At 46.7% G+C, this 19,376-nt stretch overlaps 1 protein-coding gene across 2 annotated transcripts in view; it reads left to right on the top strand.

The window, feature by feature from the left end:
• The first annotated feature begins 3,365 nt into the window (after window positions 1-3,365).
• Elovl5 (ELOVL fatty acid elongase 5) overlaps window positions 3,366-19,376 on the top strand; it is a 66,145-nt gene continuing 50,134 nt past the window's right edge. Inside the window, exon 1 of one of the 2 annotated variants that reach the window (XM_060384722.1) lies at window positions 3,366-3,384. The gene's annotated coding sequence lies outside the window, so the exon portion shown is untranslated. Of the gene's footprint in view, window positions 3,385-9,792; window positions 9,949-19,376 lie in introns of those variants that run through there. The other variant, XM_021643434.2, reaches the window with a different exon arrangement.

Genomic DNA, 19,376 nt, shown 5'->3' with positions numbered 1-19,376 from the left:
TCGGAGTACCTGTAGAATCCAAGAAACTAGAAAGGGGCCACCTTTGGGGAGAGGGAATGGAACAAAGATCTTAAAGGAGAATAGATAGTAGAACACGAGTGATATGAAGGGGAGAGTGGGAAAATAGGAGGGGATTAAGTGGGGAGAGAGATGGGAGGGCAGGGCAAAGGGGAAAACCAACACTAAGAATGTTGGGGAAGCCATATGGAAACCTAACCTGCTATTTTAAAATTTCCCTGTTTAGTTGGAGTTACCCTACTCAGGATAATGCTTCTCCAGAAAGCCATAGGTTGTCAAATAAAAATCCCAGTGCCAGGTGCAGGATACTCCTCTTGAGTTGTTGGTTAGGGGTGTCCCAGAGATGCCGAACATAATACAAGCTATTGTCATTTCTTTTGGTTGCTCACTGGAACAGGATGGTAAGGTCATATTGCTGCAGACAGCACGCACTTTGCTCACAGGACAGGGAGAAATCAAGTTGGTACTGAGCGGGAAGCGTCCTCCTACTGGCTAGCCTTTAGAGTAGCAGGGAGTGCTTATGTAGGTTGCTGGAGGTTGGGTGGAGTCATCAACAGTCTTGCCCAGCTGTGAATGCCATGAGCTACAATAATGACTGGTGTGGCCAGATATGCTCAGGAGTACAGTAGTGGCACAAATAGTATGGGAATTTCCAACCACTTTCTGATGAGATTTAATGCCCTGCCACATGAGGAAACTCAAGCCTAGGAATGCAAATCTGGACAAGAACCAATGGATGGGGAGCTCACGGGCTCCAGGGACAAACTGACTTCTATTATTTTGCTAAGTGGACCTAAAAGCATCCTCTAAGTCCATACCTCTTTAATCATAGATCAGTGCAGCTTGCAGACCTCAACAGAAAACTTTTTGTGTGTAGTAAACAGTAGTTAATGTGGAAATTCACAAATGGTTAAAGTTTTGTGAACGTTTGTAAACTCACAGATGTTAAGGAACAGACTCGTTTATGAAGTGCTTAGCCACAAATGTGACATCTGTCACATACAACTCTCTTCCCAAGGCCCAGAGACCATCATGGCAGAGGAAGCAGAAAGATCACATGAGCCAGAGGTCTGCAGCAAATAGTAGCTCTCGAACACGACAGGACCACTGCACTGCACTCATGAACTTAAAAGCAGCTGTGGTTGCCTGCAGAAGATCCAGACGGCCAACATTCTGGCCCCACCTGGAACTGAGTAGCAATTAACTTTTGATGGATTCCAAGAGAGGAAAAGTCAGCTTCCTTATCAGATTTATTGAGGGGTCTCACCTTCCTGAGCATCAACCATGCTACCATATCCAGAAGTACATGGTCAGCAGGGATCTGGATTGTATAAAAGGACAAAACCCAAAAAACAAGGACCCAGAGTTGGGAGATGTGCATGGAGACGGAGGTGTGAGTTTGGGAGAAGTTAGGGGGAGGAGTGAGAATGAATATGTCAAAATACATAATGAGCTAAAACAAATATATTTAAAGACGTTGGGTTAACACTATTTTATTTGACTTTTACCTTTGTTCCATTCATTTATGAAAACAGGATCTCTAAGGATAGCCTGAAACTCACTGGGGTAGCCCATGCTGACCTGGTACTTGTGATCCTTCTATCTCCTGGACGCTGGGATTGCAAGAGTACCCCACCACGCCTAGCCTGCATTTCTTTTTAAATGGTGAGTGTGTCTATTAAAGCTTGAAGCCCTTAAGGGCCTTTCTTTCCCCTGAATTTTAACTTTTGATGCTCTGTCAAAGTTTCTTGTGCCCCCATACTTCTTGCTCTGTACTTTCAATGCTTGTACCATGGTCATAATTTACTAGTTATACACACACTGGAGTCATTGGCAGACTCCAGTGTGCCAATACTTTTCCAAAGTGACACCAGAGGCTTCTTTCCTAACTCCTTCATGGGACCAAGCATAGAGCAGCCAGGGCATACATACGCCATCTGCTAAACCAGATTATTTAAAGTCCGATCACAGTTTTCCTCCTACAAAACAGGGAATAGTAACCTGCCACAAAGATTTAAGCCTCTGGACAAGCCTAGCCCCTGCTACTCCCCAGCACCCAGTCTACCAATACTTTACAACAAAGCAGGATGTCCGGTTATGTCAGCTTGGGAGGTTGGTATTATGTGCTGGCTAGTTTATGTCAACTTGACACAGCTAGATTCATGGGAGAGGAGGGCCCCTCAATTAAGAAAATGCCTCCGGGAGATCAGGCCGTGGGCAGCCGGTAGGGCACTTTCTTAATTAACGATCAGCGTGGGAGGGCACGGACCTTTGTGAGTTGAGGCACCCCTGGGCTGTCAGAAAGCAGCCAAGTGAAGCAAGACAGTAAGCGGACCTCCTCCACAGCCCGGCTTCCCGGTCCTTGCCCTGCTTGAGTCCTAGCCCTTAGTTCTTTTGTTGGAGGGAACGACAAGTTCCCCAGTTCCTCCCCAAGTTGCTTTTGGTCATGGTGTTTGCAATAGTGACCCTAACTAAGGTAGGTGACAAATAGCATCACCATCCGATTTGTGATCTCATCATTAAGAGATTTGAACCTACCTGACCCTTCAAAGTACTGGCTTGGAAACTGTACTTGAAAGAATTCTTAAGATAAACACAATCTTCGACCCTGCTGACCTACATACCAAAAGCTTTTCTGAATGGCTTCCCTAGTGGATTGTCAGCTCATCATCTGCAAAATCGGGCGTGGAAGGATCCCACATTCAGTTACTTTCCAGCTGTGGCATTGGCAGGTTAAAATTTTGAGCCGGTTTCTACATCTAAACTGATTACGATTCGCCGAGAAGTGAAAACACTTAGCAGTAGTTTCATGATCAAACTGCTCTCTGTGCCTTTAAGGTTTCCCCCATGAAGAGAGGGGAGGAAGGGAGTGACCCTTGGTTGACAAAGAAAATGTCACTGTTTCCTCTTCCTCCGCAGGACCGTTTGATTTCTTAGTAGATAATCACGGGAGAAGGTCTTTGAAATATGCCAAGGGCATTTTCACAGTCCCATTTTTGCAGTTCACAAAAAGCATGTGAAATTCAGCTTCCGGGAGAGCGTTGTTTTTGTTTTGTTTTGTTTTGTTTTGTTTTTTTAAACTGGTTCCCAGCCGGGCCCAAAGCCAGCACCGGCATTAACAAGACCTGGATGCCACGGAGCACGCGGGCACCCTCCGCAGACCCGGAGCTGCGGTCCGGGTGCGGTCCCCGCGCCCCGAGCTCTGCCGGGCCTGCGCTTTCCACGCCCCGCTTAGTGAGCCCGGCTCGCCAGGTCCCGGGGGGTCAGCGCGGGGCCGCGAGGCCAGTGCCCCGGAGTAACCCCGCGGGCCCGCCCCTCCGCGCAGGCTGCTCGGCGCGGCGCGGTGATTGGCCGGCGCAGCCGCGGGTGAGTGGGGTGACCCCGCTTTCCCCGGCCCACCCACCGATCGGCTCCCCGACGCTGGCCGGAAGTGAGGCTGTGAGGGTCCGCGGGGATGCGGGGGATGGGTCGCGGGGACCGAGAGCATCCAGGCCCCGAGGGTCCCTCCGGCCAGCCGCAGCGGTCGCCCACCTTGGAGCCTGGGCAGGGCCTCGCTGAGGCGGGCTCCTGAGCCTGGGCTGGCTGGGCCTGCAGCTCGCTGCGTAGACTAGTGCCTTGTTGAATGTAGCATTTGGACTCGTCCGTTTCAGGGTGCCAGACGCGCGAGGTTTTGTTTGTTTGTTTGTTTTGTTTTTGCCATGCCTCAGTAAAGGAGGCCTCTGCCGTGGTGCAGTGTAGAGGGTGAAAATCCATAAGCAATACCGTTACAGAGTGGGAGGTGTGATGGAGATAGAAAAGGAGCTGAAGAGGAGGAGAGTATACGGGTTTTGAAAAGGGCTGGCGTCCGTGTTGTTCTTTCCCCGTTCTCTCAGCATTTTATTTTTATTTGCCAAAAGGGAATCACTTTTCATAATGTATTGCTTATTACCTCAGTTCCTGGAATATAGCATTTCCCAAAGACCAGTCAGTAAATTGGTGTTTACCGCTGTCTAGGTTTCTGGCTGGGTACAGAGGATCATTTTTAAAACGAGTAGCGTATTTGTGAATGTTTGCTGAACATCGGTTCTGCCTTTTTTATGCCCACACCCAGAGTGGCACCCTTCGGCCCTGCCCTTGGGAAGATTTTCTTGAATATTTAACCACAACACACCTTCCTAGGCATTCAGGCCTTCAAGCCTGCTTTGACCCATAAGCCATTGTCTCAGTGAGATGAAAGCACATAGGATGTTTGTGTTCGAGTTTTTGTGTTACTATAGTTACCTGCAACAAGTCATCCGTGGTAATAAGTGAAGAAAACAACCAGCAAATAAAAAAACTCATAGCCTGAATTTGAGACTCACAAAGTCTTCATGTATCTGAAAGAGCTGACTGAATCTAATTTGCTCTTACAGTCGTGGAGAAAGTAAATGGCTGTCTTGGGATGCTGTGTGTTTTAAGTAGATGGCCTTTTCTGTAAGTCTACCTCAATCAACATCCATTTCTCTCTGCTTTTTATGTACCTGGCCCAGCAACTTACTACAAGTTTCTGCCCTTGACTTGAGGAAGAGAGATATTAGAAACAGTAAGTAACACGAAGATGAGGAAGAAATAGTTTGTTCTGCTCTCACGTTCTGAGAAGCAAAGCCTAGTGAGAGAAGAAGATAAAAATGACAAGATTGACTGTGCACACTGAGACTCTGAACAAGTTAATCTTCTATATCGATCAGCTGCATGGTAATAGCATGTTCTGTGACTCCCGGTTTTAAACACTTTACATTTGCCTCCAGTTTATGCTCAGAGGGTATTTGTTTAACAGCTTCTAGATTTGTTGAAATGACCCGATAAAGGACAGCACGCTATGTTGTTATTTAGGTTAGAAGACAGTACAGCTCTTTGACACAAGGGAATATGTGCATTTGGAAGAAAAGATTCTATGCTATCAAATGGCAAGCACTAATCGCAAATAATAATAATAATAATAATAATAATAATTAAGCTGGTGCTTAAGAAATGGTTCAGTGGACCTTGGAGAGGACCTAGGTTTGGTTCCCAACACTCGTGGTGGCTCAAAACCATCCCTCCCTCGAGTTTCAGGGGGATCTGATACCCTCTTCTGAACTCTGAGGGCACCAGGTACCCACAACAGAGCATATATATACATTCAGGTAAAACACTTACCCATATAAAATAAAAATAACTCATTCGGAAAAACAAGTTAGCTGCTACACAAACTTGTAGATTTTCGTTTGAGTCTGAAGTGGCTAAAAGTGAACTTGAGGCTGTGAGAAGAATCTTGTACTACCATCTTTTGACATGGAAGAGAATAATAGTACAGGCTGCACCAAAGAAAGGCCTTCAGCGGCACACCCTTCCAGGTAACTAAAAGACCCGATGACCTAGAAAGACTACATCTTTCAAGGCTAAGTTTTAGAGAACTTGTTTCTATAAATGGTAGAACCGAGGCAAAGAATATCAAGTGTATATTGCCAGCTCTAACAGAATAGAAATCCCTTTGAAAGCACACTTAGTCAGGGTTTGCTCGCTAACACCAGAATCCACGTCACTCTACTCTGCCAGTTTACAGAGCTAATGTTTGGCGAACAGTAAGCTTATCACCCGCTTTTATCTAATCTTCAGCTCTCTAATTAGTTACTGAATTAAATAAATTAGTTCTAAAATTTATCTTGATAACCCGCAGAGTAAAAGACTCAACAATAATCCGACCTGGTTGAAAAGCTTTCTTTTCATTTAGGTAACGACTTTACGGAGATAGGATTTACAAATCACAAAATTAGGCCAAGTAAAGTATATAATTCAAGCATATGAAGCAGTAGAAAACTGTGGCCAGCTCAAGACTTAATTTTTAGCTGGCTTTGCAACCATGGCCATGCTACTTTAGTATTCTATGGCTTGATTGTTTTCTCATCATTCTGCTGTTGAGAGAATTAAACCGAGGCGCTGGAGTGATGGCTCAGTGTAACCACTTTTCTTATCAATCTCCAGCACCCACATGGTGACTCCCAACAGTATTCAATGCCCTTGTCTGACCTCTTGGGGCATCAGCACACATGTGGTATACGGACATACATGTAAGCAAAACACGTACAATAAAATAGTAAAAAAAAAAAAAAAAAAAAAAAAAAAGATTGCAATCAAACTTTACTGAAAAGGGTCCTAGAAAAAGCTGGTACCAATTTTCAACCTATTTTAATTTAAAAATGTATATGACTGTTTTGTCTGTGTTTGTACCATGTGCATGCCTGGAGTCTGCAGAGGCTATAGGAGAAGGCTTCAGTCTCCTAGGACTGGACATACGGATATTTGTGAACTACCACGTGGGTACCTTTAACTGCTGAGCTGTCTCTCTGGCCCTCAGAATTTGACTAATTGTTGTAGTAAATGAAATAGTTTCTGTATCATGGGAAAGTGCTTGGTATTCAAACTAATACAAATTTAAGTTTTTTTAAATATATTTTACATATATACATGTACATATATATATGTATATATATATATACATATATATATGATTTTATATGTGCTATGCGTGTGCATGCATGTGAGAAGGCCAGGGAGTGTCAGGTTCCTTGGGACTAGAATTACAGATGTTTGTGAGTTGCCTGGTGTGAGTGCCGGGATCTAAGTGCCGAGCCAGCTCTCTCTCAATCTTGCCTTCACTCTCATTGTTTTGCAATCAGCCCTGGGATACAGTCCTAAACAGAGCAGAGTCTGTACTTTTAGTAAGCTTATTAGGGGACAGGATAATAATTGTTAAAAAGCAAATGCGGTGTGTCAGATTGTGATAAATGCCAAGGAGGAAAATGGAGTAAAGAAAAAAGGCTCCAGAAAGCAGGAGGCGAAGAAGAAGGGAGTATGGAGGGACAGAAAAATGAAACAAAGTGGCAAGCCTTATCGATTTCTAGGTTAACTCCTTTCAGGCTTAGGGGAATTGAAGAGCAAGGGTTCTGAGGTGGTCCAGTGCTTGCTTTGCTTGAGAAGGCCATTGTTTGGGAAAGACCACTATGTCTAGCATGGTCCGGGAAACCTGACTGTCGTGGTGAAGGAAGGAAGTCTGAGACAGACACAGAGACAGAAAAGCTGTGATCAGGTGCAATGTGTCACTTCGATGGAACAGCACCAACTACCCAACACCTGGGAGCCTTCTTTGTCCTGTTTATTATGCACAGCTCAAGAAGGAGAGGCTAGCAGGCCTTAGTAGAAGGGTAGGGAGCAGTCTCAGGCTGCAGGTATCTTAGAGGAGGACACTGCAGTTGCTGGTTTTTGCATGCCCTGGTCAGTCAGTCGTATGTGCTCCATTTGGACCAGAGGAAGGCTTCAGCGTGTCTCCGAGTCTCGTGCAGAGGAAGGCATTGCCAGTTCCCTTGGGTCAGGGTTCTTGTCAGTAGTGCACATTCACACAGGAATTAATCTACTTACACATTCGCTTAGGGCCCCCCACAGAAGGCTGATAAGTTTAGAAGATTAGAAAAATTAGCAACATGCTAAATAATTAAAGTCTAAAGGCTACCATTAGGATTTGGGCTTTAATTCTCTGTTAAGATATGACGTTCATAGATAGTGCCAGACAGGACTGAAAAGCGGAGAAGAAAAGAAAAAGAGGAAGGAAATAGAAGGAAAGAAGAAAGGGAAGCAAGAGAGCAAGCTCCGTAGATTAGTATAAAACAAGTCTTCCTTTAGTAGAAAGCAACAGTCATCCAAGATTCTAGTGAACTTTGAAATGTCCAGAGACTAGCATAGACTTCAAGGATAGGCTTCATTATATTATGCAAAAACCTAACAGGACAGTAGCAGTCTCAGTAATTAGACTTGTATTATAATGAAACTGTTAATTGTAATTCAGCTGCAACTGCATTGAAATAAAAGAAAATTGTCCAGGATATTAAATAATTTCTTCCCCCAGAATAATACTGAATCAGTCTTCTTAAATACTTGGAAGTGTATTAGAGGAGATTTAGACCCACTGATTAAAACTAAAGAGCAAAGTGTTTAGGGGATGCAACCATAATTTAAAAGTAAATAAGAGTAAACTGTTATTTAATGGAGAAATGCAATAATTTTTTATATTACCACATGAATGCTACTAAGGAACTATCTTGGATCACATATGATAATCCAAAGGGCAAGGATAGTGTCTCATAATATCATAGTTCTGACGGCCAAGAATCCAACTCTTACGGTATCTGAAACATTTCCCTTGAATTCCATTACTTAGTAAGTCTGGCACTGGATCATAGGTATTTATTTGGGAAAAAAAAATAGTTAAGATGGGAAGTTCTGCGCTTTTCTCACAGATTTACACTTGAATCCAAAGATACTAAAATAGGGGTAGTTCTGAGGGTGGTCATTTCACATTCTGGTATAAATTTAGCTGCGGTGGCAGGGAAGGTACTGCCTGCCACTGATTGCTTGTGTAATTACATACTGGGAATCCCAAGGCTCTGACCTGAAGAAGATGAGAGTATAGCCTTGCTAATGGCCTTGAGCAGAGTTTAGAATCTTGGGGGACAAGGCAGGGAACTGGAATGGAAACATGGCACTTGTGAGTACTCGATTCACCCGTTCAAACCAAACCAAACCAAACCAAAACAAGAAAACTTCTTGTCACACACCAGACGCTGCTAAGTAAGATCTGTAGGCAAGTAATACACCAAATCTTGCAAATGCCACCGAGAGGAGAAACATGCTAGATTTGGTGCATTCCTTGCCTACAGGTCTTAGCAGTCACAGCTACGAAACAACTACAGCGAATGCTGGGAACCTGTGATACACAGATGACCGTTCACAGGCCTCTTGAACCACAGCTCGTGTGTAGACACCCACTTTAGGAACGCTTAGTGCTCTGCGCTGTTGCAGGGAGGGGTGCCCTTGCTCGGCGTTTGTAGAAGCGAATGGGAACCAACTGTTGCCACAGCAATTTGTGTCTAATTATCCAACCCGTCTATAGTTTGTACATCTATTTCTATTACAGCGGTCGGGGTTCTGGAACGTGGCTGGCACACGGTCAACACTTTACCCTAAGTTAATAAAGGAATGAGCCTGCACTGCATCGCTGATTGACTGTGTCGTGTCAATGGATATATGGCCGAGGGGGCACACACACACAAAAGTTAAATTTCTCTGCTTGAAATAGGAGTCGTATGAAACTCGGAGGGAGGCCTTGAACTGTCAAAACAGCAGCGAAATCCAGAAACGCTTTGTGTCTGTGCCCGAGTCCTTCTTAAGTGTTTAAAGTTTGTCCAGCCCGAAAGACAGGACCGTACTTCTTCGTTACAAGACGAATCATTTCAGAGGCGAGAAAGGAAAACTCCCAATAGTGTGTAATCAGCCTGTCCAAGGATACGGTTACTAAGTTCCGAGTGCTTTTTGTGGCTTCGTCTTGCTCAGCCGCAGCCCCACGTTGGTTTTTAGACCCCGTCGCTAGAACAGTGGGCTGGGTCCCTTTCAGAGTGGTGGGTGGGCACCTGCCAAAAGCCGCCCCCCAGACCCTGCCGTCCCAGGCTGCTGCTGGAAGGATTTCAGGGCATCCAGAACTTCACGGTGGCTATTGCGCAGGCTCTGCGTCCCACGCAGGCTTATTAGGAAGAAGCAAGAAAAACTACCCCGAGACACGTGAACCACAGGGGACCAACCCCGGCCTCAGCTGCGCACCGCATCGGATTCTGGAATTTACAATCACGAAAGTTCTACCGCCCGGGGATTGGCTCCGGGGCCGCATGACATCATAGCGCTTGATCCAGCCTCCGGGCTGGGATTGGCTGGCCGCGCCATTGTGACGTCACGGTCAGCCCACGCCGGGGTTGAAGCTGCCGGGCGCCTTCCTCTTGCATCGCGGCTGCCGCTCGCTCCTGTTCCCGCGCCCGCTTTGCACATCCTCCCGCTCGCGCGGTCCCGCTGCCGCTCGGTGCTCCCCGGCGCCGCTCGGTCCGAAAGGTGGGTGAGCCTCCAGCCTCGGGAACTCCAACCGGGGCGCGGCCGGGCTGCCGGCGCCGTGAGGTCCGAGTCGGGCGGGGGGCGGCAAGGCACCGTGACCCCGCGGGCGCGGGGCGCGGGGCGCGGGCCGAGCGGAGCCCCGCCGGGATGCTGTCGCACCTGTTCGTGGGTGGCAGCCGCTTTGGAGCGCTGACAGGCGCCGGGATCGCAGGGAGGGCGGGCGGCGTGCCTGGACCTTCCGCAGGGCTTTCTCCGAGCGCCGGCGAGGGCTGCGGAGGAGGAGCCCGCGCGGGTCCGGGCGGCCCCGGGCGTCGGCCTCTCCCTGCCTTCCGTTCCTTGGCTGCTGCCGGGGACGCCCGCTAGCCCGCGAGCACTCCGGGTGGGTATCGGGAGCCCTGCCCGCCCTGGGAGGGTGGGGACGCGTGCAGGCGCTGCGGGTTAGCGGCCTGGAGTCTGCCGATCCGGACAGTGCGCTGCTCGGAGTTTTAGGAAAAGTGCCGCTTATTGTTTCCCTGCCAGGAAGGCTTCCCCTTCCCTTTTCCTGCGGGGTGGAGGAGATAATAACGCCCGGAGCGAGAGTTCTTTTTGAATGATCTTGAAGCCCCGGGGCACCTTTGAACTTAGCGTCCCCACTCGATAGGATGAGTTACGCTCGTCTCCGGGCGCCTTGATGGCAAATTTGAAGGATGCATTGGCTGAATTTTCTCAAGGGGAGGGGGGGAGCGTTTGAAAGAATGCAATGCGTGACTCATTAGCTGGATACCCGAGAGGTGTCTGATAAAAAAAAATTGTGGGGAGCGAGCAGCATCCCGTCCGTGTCCCCCACCCCAACCCCCAGCCCCGTTAACCCTGACCGTGTTTCTGTTTCTTAATGTCAGGGCTGGTGGCAGGAAACGTTTCGTTCACTTGTGCGGGAAGGCCAGTGTTGCCTGTTGGTTTTGTAATTTGTTCCCCTGGCCGCTTGGCATTTTATAACCTGTTGGAAGTCTCAGGCCACAGCATTTGGATCGGAGTCTGTAGAGATACAGCTGGTTTACCTTAGGTGAATGCACACCTTAGATTTCCATCTGTGCTTGGGCACGAGTGGATTGTCTATCTAGTTGGCCCTGACCTTGAAAGAAATGCTACTTTTGAGATTTTTTTTTTCCTCCTGGTGATAACACTGGTGCCAGGAACTTGTACTGCGCGCCCTCTCATTTTGCATTTTCTTTTTGTCTTTTAGTTTCGAACTGAAGACAAAAGGGGGAATGTTATATACTTTCACAGAATGTGAACCGTAAAAAAAAAAAAAAAAAAAAAGATGCATGATTGTTGGCTTTTTCAAAACAGATATCTAGTAAGTTCAAACATAGTACTTACTTGGCTCAGTTTCCTTGTCAATCAACCTGCTTCCATGTTCCTGATTTATTACACGGTTTCAAGAGAATATAAATGAAAGAACTCAAGAGGGGGTCTGCTAAATAGTGGTTTGATAAATGTTTCCTTTTCCTTTCCTGGGATTAACAGTGTTTCTCTTGGCCAGGACCTTAGCCTTTGGATGTCTCTTGTTTGCAGAAGTCTTTCCTCCAGCACTTCCTGCTCTGCCTTAGCCATAATTACTGCTTGTGCTGCTGTTAGAGGGGAAGCTCTCACCTTTGTGCCTTATTTCTAACTTGAAGTATACAGAGAGATCAAGGCAGAGTTGCCTGCCCTGTCTTCCAGGAACTGTAGCAGAGTGGAGCATGTGTGTTGCCCGTCTCTCTACCACTAACCTTCCCCAGCTCACAATAACATCCACCACCTCCCGGTAGTTACCTATCTTTCCCTGCATGCATTCCCTTTCCTACCAATTCCCTTGTCTGTCCCGGTCTCATGCCTCTTGCCCCTGCCTTTCCTGATGCTGAGAGTTGAACCCAGAATTTCACACATGCTCAGTAAACACCGCCTCTGAGCTACTCCTTCAACCCTGTTTCCTGAACTTTACTGTAAGAGAACCGATTTGCTCTGTGTTTGTTTCCACATACATGGGAGTCTCATCACGCACCTTTCTGTTTGTTAAACAAAGAAACCCTGGAATCAGCAGCTGGGTGGTGGTGGCAGCATTAGCCCTGGTGGCACTCTTCTTTTAATCCCAGCACTAGGGAGGCAGAGGCAGGTGGATCTCTGTGAGTTCAAGGCCAGTCTGGTCTACAGAGCTAGTTCTAGGACAGCCAGGGCGCCACGGAGAAGTGCTGCCTCAAAAAACCAACCAAACTAAACCAAAACAAAAACCTGGAGCTAAGGCCTAGAGATGCTGGCTTTTCTAAACTCATGCAGCTCCATCCCCAGCTGCATCCCCACTCCTCACTGCATCCTGTGTTGTTGGATTGTCTGGTCAGCTACATGTCATTTATGTAATCGTGCTGTTTGATAACTTAGAAAAATTCCAGCCGTGTACTTAAAGCGCTGTCTTATTAAGCCATCCAGGAGTCATATTTGTTGTTTCTCAAATCTGCCTGAAATGCGTTCTTTTATTTATCCTATACTCGATTCATTTGGTTTAAGACAGGGTCTCATATCATGGCCGCAGTGTAACGATTTCTGAGGTTTCTGAGCCTTCAGTTTCTGATCCTATAGGTGCATGGCAGCGCATGTGGTTTGGGCTGTGCTGGGCATGGAATCCCGGGCTTCAGTATGCTAGGCAAACATTCTACCAGTTGAGATATGCCCCCCAGGTACCTATATGTATTGGGAAAGCTTCGTGACAGTTACCTGTCAGATAGTGCAGTGCCTAGCAACACTGAATTGCTCAGGATGCTCTTGATGCAGGAAGCGCAACCCAGCTCCAATAAGCTTAACCTCACACCTCTCTAAAGGCCTTGAAAGCAAGACCTTTGCTCTACATTTCAATCCTCTAACAAGATATATATATATATATACACATATATAATTATTAAGATATAGATAATTAATTAAGCGTTGGCCCCTTTAAGCAACAACTGAGACGGAAGGATCTCTGGTATCTCTCCCAACAGTGGGTTGACTCTTACCTCACCTAATTGGCTGCTGCGCCTTTAGGAAGAGCTTGCATTAACACCCGGGTGTCGAAAATTAGTTAGAGGAGGTTTGGGGAGCGGACAAGTGTGGAGTCATTGGGCAAGAAGGAAGTGCAGGTGACCGAGGCTGTTAGAGACAGCAGAAGTATGGCATTAGTCCGCCACTGCCATCATAACTAATAGCTTAGTTATTGGGTTGCTGTGGCATACCTCTAGATCACTTCCTGAGGGCGGACCTCAGGCCCTATTAATTGATACCAGAGCATTCTCACTTTATAAGACGCTAAGCTGAGGTTCTTGCCCAAGGTCACACAACTCATGCAGCCTTAGATGTTTCTGATGCCAGGTCCTGTTTTCTCTCCCGAGATGTGCAGTAACAGAACAGAGGTGTTTTAGCTCGAAGAAGTACATGGAGTGCCGTGCTTAGGAAATAGGAGTCTTGTCAGCGTGTATAGGATGGGTTGCCGAGGACGGAGGCTTGGGATGTGGGGAGGGTCCGAGAATGCTAAGAGGTAAGAGTCTGGCCAACCTCACATTATAGTTCATGCCACAGACTGGGAAAAACAACCCAGGCTGGAAATGCAGGGTTTGAGTAGAGCACACGTGCTTGTCAGTGTCGGTTAAAGTCTGGAAAGGCATTGCTGTGTGGAAGTGACTGCATGGCTCCTCATCTCCACATGCCTCCAAACAGGAGAAATTAGCTCCGAGCATTGGTCTCTCATTCTTCCTTTAAAAATGAAAGGTTAACGTTTCTTAGTTTCATTTTTGCAAGAATAAACCCTTTGTTTCTGTTTGGCAGTAGCCAGAGAATGAAAACTGAGATCTTTTAGGTCTCAGAAAGGCATGACAACTAGTGGTAGAAATTGCAGCAGTGAAAGCAAACTGCTGCTGTTTTTGTCTTTAGGCGCTTGAAGCATTGATCTAGGAGACGTGTCAGCCTCATGAAGCAAATTTCTAAGGAAACGCATATGAGCAAATACTGAGTTTCTGTGATAGGACCCTCCCTCCCAGGCCCTGATTTCAATCGATAAATGTTACTGTCACCAAACTTTTTGGTCCCCATCGGCATGTTCTTCCCATGGGGACATTTTTAGTTGACTTGAGGTCATGCACTTTAAGCATCATGTGGTCCCTGGGTTTAAAACCCTACTCGGTGAGTTTTTAGAGATTTAAATTCCAGGATAGAGAGCTGACTTGGTCTCACAAGCCTGGGGACCTTAGTTAGAGACTCAGAGACTCATGGCTGGGAGTCATGGCACCCATCCGTGCTCACAGCATCAGCGGAATAATGGTATAATGATATCCTCTGGCTTCCGCAAGCTCACAGGTGCACAGATACAGAGACTGAATTCCTACCTTTCCTGTCCCTTCCTTCCCCACCTACTGTGTATGGAGTTCAATTGCAGTTATATTCAGGCAATAAGAGATACCCTGTATCCTAGTACTTCTTAGTGAGAGTTAGACTTCAGTGCTTTTGGCCCTATATCTTCCATTGTTTGAGGTTTAGGCTATTGCTTGTTATTCTTGTAAGATTTTCAGTGCTGAATCTGTCTTGCTTCTAGCAAGAGCAACCATTTTCTTGAAAAACATTTGTAAATTTTTTTTTAGTATATTCTTAGTTACTGAATGAGGCTAGAAATCCCCATACATGCTAGTTATGGTTTTTACTGGCAGATTTCCACCGTTGCCCTTTCCATTTCTCCTGGTCAACAGTTATTTCTTGTTACTGACTTCTAGGAAGCCATATTGAATCGACTTCATGGGGAACCATTCTGGAGAATTTGCCCCTCGGGGATGTGTTCTGAGTTTCTGAAGCCAAGAGAACTGTTCCCCTTTTGTCTTGGCACAGTAAATGCTGCGACACAGTGATTGTTATGAATTCTCCTTCCTTAAAGAATCCTCTCAGGACACCAAATTCAGTAATTGCTCATGTGTTTCTCTGGGGTTTCAGCAGTATGGTGCGTCCCCAGGGCTGGTGTTCAGAGCACACCTGCTTTGTTGGAGAAGAAACAAATTAATATTTAGCGAGGTTGCTGATGCCCCAGTCAGCTGTTTTGTTAGTTGATTTGCACAATTGAAAAATTAGTATTTGCTTCTGACCGAACTTGGGAGTATCTTGGGAATTCAAGCACACCTTACGACCTGAGGTGCACTCACAAGAACACCTTGCTTGCCTCCTGGTAAGGAAGGCTGTGGGAAGCATGTTAGAGTCGGAGCCTTCCAAGTTAGCCACACGTCTGTACATGTACATAGTCAATGTGGCAGGTAAGTTATACCACCTCTCCAAGAAGCCCAGCCTGTGTAGAGAGCTCGGATGCTGACTGTACCCACTTTGAATGGCCCTGGAACCATCAGTATTCTGTGTGAAAGTTAAGTGGGGTATTGACCGGCTATTGCAGGAAAGAATTCCCTCTGTACAGGATACAGAGGCCTTGGGCCTTGAAGCATTGCTTATAACAGCAGCAGATTAGAAAAGATGTCGTGCAGCAGAACAAATTATGCCATAGTCTGGCAGAGGCACACACCAATTGGAGGTGCTTTGTTGTTGTTTGTTTTAACAATAAACCACTTTTGTTAAGTACTTAGCGTAAATGAATTCCTTTCCAACTCACTGGACCTGATAAGGTAAGAGCCTGAGTTTCACGGAAGAGAAATAGGGTTCGGGAATGTTACCTCACTGTTCAAAGCTTCAGAGCTAGAAGAGCCAGCTCCCCAACCCAGGCGGGTGCTGCAAAATCCCCTGGGTTTTTGCGATGCTGTAGCCTCTAAGGGCCAGTCACCTGCCTGGGTAGCCCTGCTTGAGAAGGCAGAGGATGCAAGTGGAGTTGAGACTCGTCCCATTCCAGGAGGTTAGTGACAACATAAAGCTTCTGTTGACAGTAACTAAGCAAAGCTTTAGACAAAGAAGTGGAGAGGGAATAATAGCGCTTGTGGTCAGAGCTCGAGAGGGGGACTCCTCACTTTTTCCCTTACTCCTTTTTTAGATAGTCCAAACTTAAGGCTCCTCAGTTTGGGTAGTCAGAGCACAGCACTGGAGGAGTGCCTCAGTGGTAGAACGCTTGCTTAAACTTGCCCAGCGTCCTGATTCTGTTCTCAGTACCAAGGGAAGAAGAAAACAAAAGGAGTGCAGACACAGGACCCTGCTGCTGTAAGAAGCCTGTGTTAAGCCTAGCCTCCTACGGTGGCCTAGGGAACCAGCGTTGATGTCCTGGTGTGGCCATTGGTCCCCATTACGTATTCTTTACAAGGTGTGTGCTGCATTGGGTAGGAGAGACACTCAGATTCCCTAGAGAGTGTCCTTTCCGTACCTTGTGTGGACGTGTAAGTCATGGGCGTTTTTTTTGAGAACACTAGGTCATTCTGCTGCCAGCTCCCTGAAGGGCTGCTGTGCTGGGCCAGTGTTCCAGGCGTGGGCATCTTTCTTGACCCTTCAGTTCTCTTGGGATTCCCTCTGGCTTCTCAGCACTGAATCTTCTTTCTGGGTGAGCATTGAGTCAGTAGGTTTGTCTGACAGGACTGAGATGACTTCCTAAAATGAAAGCCCACCTCATATGATCGCTTATATATTGACAAGGAATCTGATAATAAAACCATTGTAACCGTGGGCCACAATCTGTAGAAGAGATGAATACTATTATGTTTGCTTTAAAAAAAAAAGTACCGCATCGCAGAAAAATATCCTGCACATTTCAGTTCTGTGTGTTCTGCACTCATCTCCGCTCACTAGTCATAGCTGTAAGATAGAGATGTTCAGTTGAATTTTAACAGCGAAATGCATTTCTCATATTGCATGCCTTAGGCCCCAGTGGAACCTTTTGAGTCATTTTCTGTTGAGGGATCATATGCCCCTCCTCTCTTTTATTTTAATTTGGACTGTAATTCGGCCTTTGTACGCTTTGAACACATTAGCTTGGAGGAGAACATTAGAATTTATTTTGAATATTCAAGTGAATCACATCAGCCATGAGACAGCAATCAGATAGGAATTTTAAGTAGCTACCCAAAGAAGAAAATACTGCTTCAAAGCATCGTGAATAATTTTGTCTTCTAGCTATTTGCATTTTGCAGCCTGTTGTTTTAGCTGTTTATAGCACGACTGAGGTAGAGTCCAGTCCCACCTAGACCAGCCTCTTAAGCCAGCTGTTGAAAGGAGGCAACTGGAGTTACCTTGATGCCAGTTGACTGTTTGGGCTGTTGTTTTCTTTACAAGAAGGTAGTTGGCTCTGAGTGGGCGGGAGCTTCTCCAATGAGACTCATAACATAGATCAGGGCCTCCATGTCCCTAGACTGCTCTGAATGCTACATGGCTTCATTTTCAAGACAGGAAATAGAGTTTGGAATGGGCATAGTGACCCCAAAGGAGGTTGGCTGTGACTGGAGAAGCCTGAGGCCCTTTCTTCCTCTCCCTCCCTTTTGGTGGTACGAGGACTTGAACCCAGGACCTAAGTCATGTATGCAAGTGCTCTGCTCCCGAGCTACACTCCCTGGGTAAGGTGGCTGCTGTTGTGTTGTACTTTTGAGACAGTCACATGCATAGCCCAGGCTGGCCTGGATCTCATTACATAGCTCAGTTTGGTGGAGGGCACTTTTATCCTGCTTCCCAGTTACAGCTATGTATGAACCACTGTGCCCTGGCCCAGATACTTGCTTTTCATTGAGCTGCAGAACAGAAATTGAACTTCTCGTGGTTTTGAGGAATGGGCTGACATAATTAGAAGCCCTCCCCCCCCCCCCCCCCGCCGAATATAAGACAGAGGTGAACGTTTGTAGACACTCTTTCATAGCTCATGGCTGATCTGCTGGTGGGATCTCAGAGCTTCTGCTCACCCTCTGGTTGCTTCTCCCAGCTTTTTTTATTTCTACTCCACCTGTTTCTTCTGAGCACCCGGCTCCTAACTTCTCGTGTCTAAGTCTCGTGTGGGCTGTCACCACAGATTCTGCTACTTACTGTGAAGCCTAGTGTCAAGGATCGTCTGTACCAGTTTGCCTAAACCATTAAGCTAGAAGCAACCCCTCACATCAGCCACACTCACTCTGCCGTACCCCTGTCGGTCACCAGGTCTGGTCCACTCAGGCCTGTTTTGCCCCTGTCAGCTTCTTGGACTCTCTCAGCATGTCTAGTTAGATGACTGCAGTTTCTCGACCTCCTTTCTGTCTCCCTGTGTTCTGTTGCAGAAGTGGCTTTCTGATATGATGGTAGATCATTTTAGTCCAGCCTAAAGGCCTCCTCAGGTCTGTGCTTTGACTCCTAGCCTCGCATGTACCTCTTAATCTGGATTTTCCTGGTATGTTCTCTTGCTCCTGTCTCTGCTTCATGTTTTATTTGGATAGTTTTCTCATCTTTATCTGTTAATCTATTCTCACTATTTAAAAAGCAAAGCAGACTGAGAACAGAAAAGCCAAAGCAAACCCCTTACTTTGTCTTTGATTCTTCTAGCTGACTGTGTGTTCTGACTCCTTGGTCGTTTGGCCCAACATGTGAACCTCTGCATGTCTCCGTTTTCTTTTAAAATGAGAATGACCAGTATTTTTCTTCTCACAGTTGTTCAGATTCTACCCGGCAAGACTTTCTTTGTATTTCAGAACCCGTGTGCTTTCTGGCAGTAGTGAACGATCATCTGGCAAATATTTGCATAAACATTTCTCAAGTGTGCTTTCTTCTGCACGCGGCTGTGTGAAGTCACTGGGATCCCTAAGAACCATGCTTCAGATGAGGAGCACAGCTGATCAGGGAACTGAGCCATGTCTCCAGCCCAAGATGGTAGAACACCAGCAGCTCGCAGACCATATGGATCACTAGACATTCACCCCATCTGCCTAGGACCAGGGGTGATGGGTGTCATTTTAAAGATGTTGTTTATATCTATACATACAGCCTTGTATGTTTTGGATAGGACAGTCTGAGGACACTATTCCCAAAGAAGAAATAAACTCAACATTGGCGTATAAGTACTGGCCCATTGTTGGAATAACTGTGGGCTTGCCACTCTTCTTAACCTTAGTTAGCATCATGCCCAGGGTAAGGGTAGACAGAGCTGGGTTAAGGTAGCCACAAGGGTACCCAATTCATTGATGATGCGGATTGTGAGGAATGTGGGTCCTAGCTGGGTTTGGTGATACACATTTTTAATCCCAGCACTGGGAGGCCAGCCAGACTCTTGACGGAGGACACCCACCGACAGAATGAACAGATGAACTCAGGGGCGAGGCCTCTGGTAAGGTAGTGTAGAGTGCCAGGGGACAGTCCCCATGCTTTCATCAGGTTGGAGAACCAGGGTGAAGCGGCAGTCAGTGTGGGGGAAAGAGGAAGTAGACATGCCGTCTGGGGATGGAGAGGTTGAGAGGAATGGGAATCAGGAAACCCACGAGAGAGGACTCTTCCTACCCCTGTGGGCCCTGGGGCCACTCTGAGTG

The sequence above is a fragment of the Meriones unguiculatus genome, chromosome 6 (genome assembly GCF_030254825.1).
Source record: "Meriones unguiculatus strain TT.TT164.6M chromosome 6, Bangor_MerUng_6.1, whole genome shotgun sequence".
NCBI classification, from domain to species: Eukaryota; Metazoa; Chordata; class Mammalia; order Rodentia; family Muridae; genus Meriones; species Meriones unguiculatus.
The sequence above is the reverse complement of the archived record's forward strand: the minus strand, read 5'-3'. Positions and strand labels throughout refer to the sequence as shown.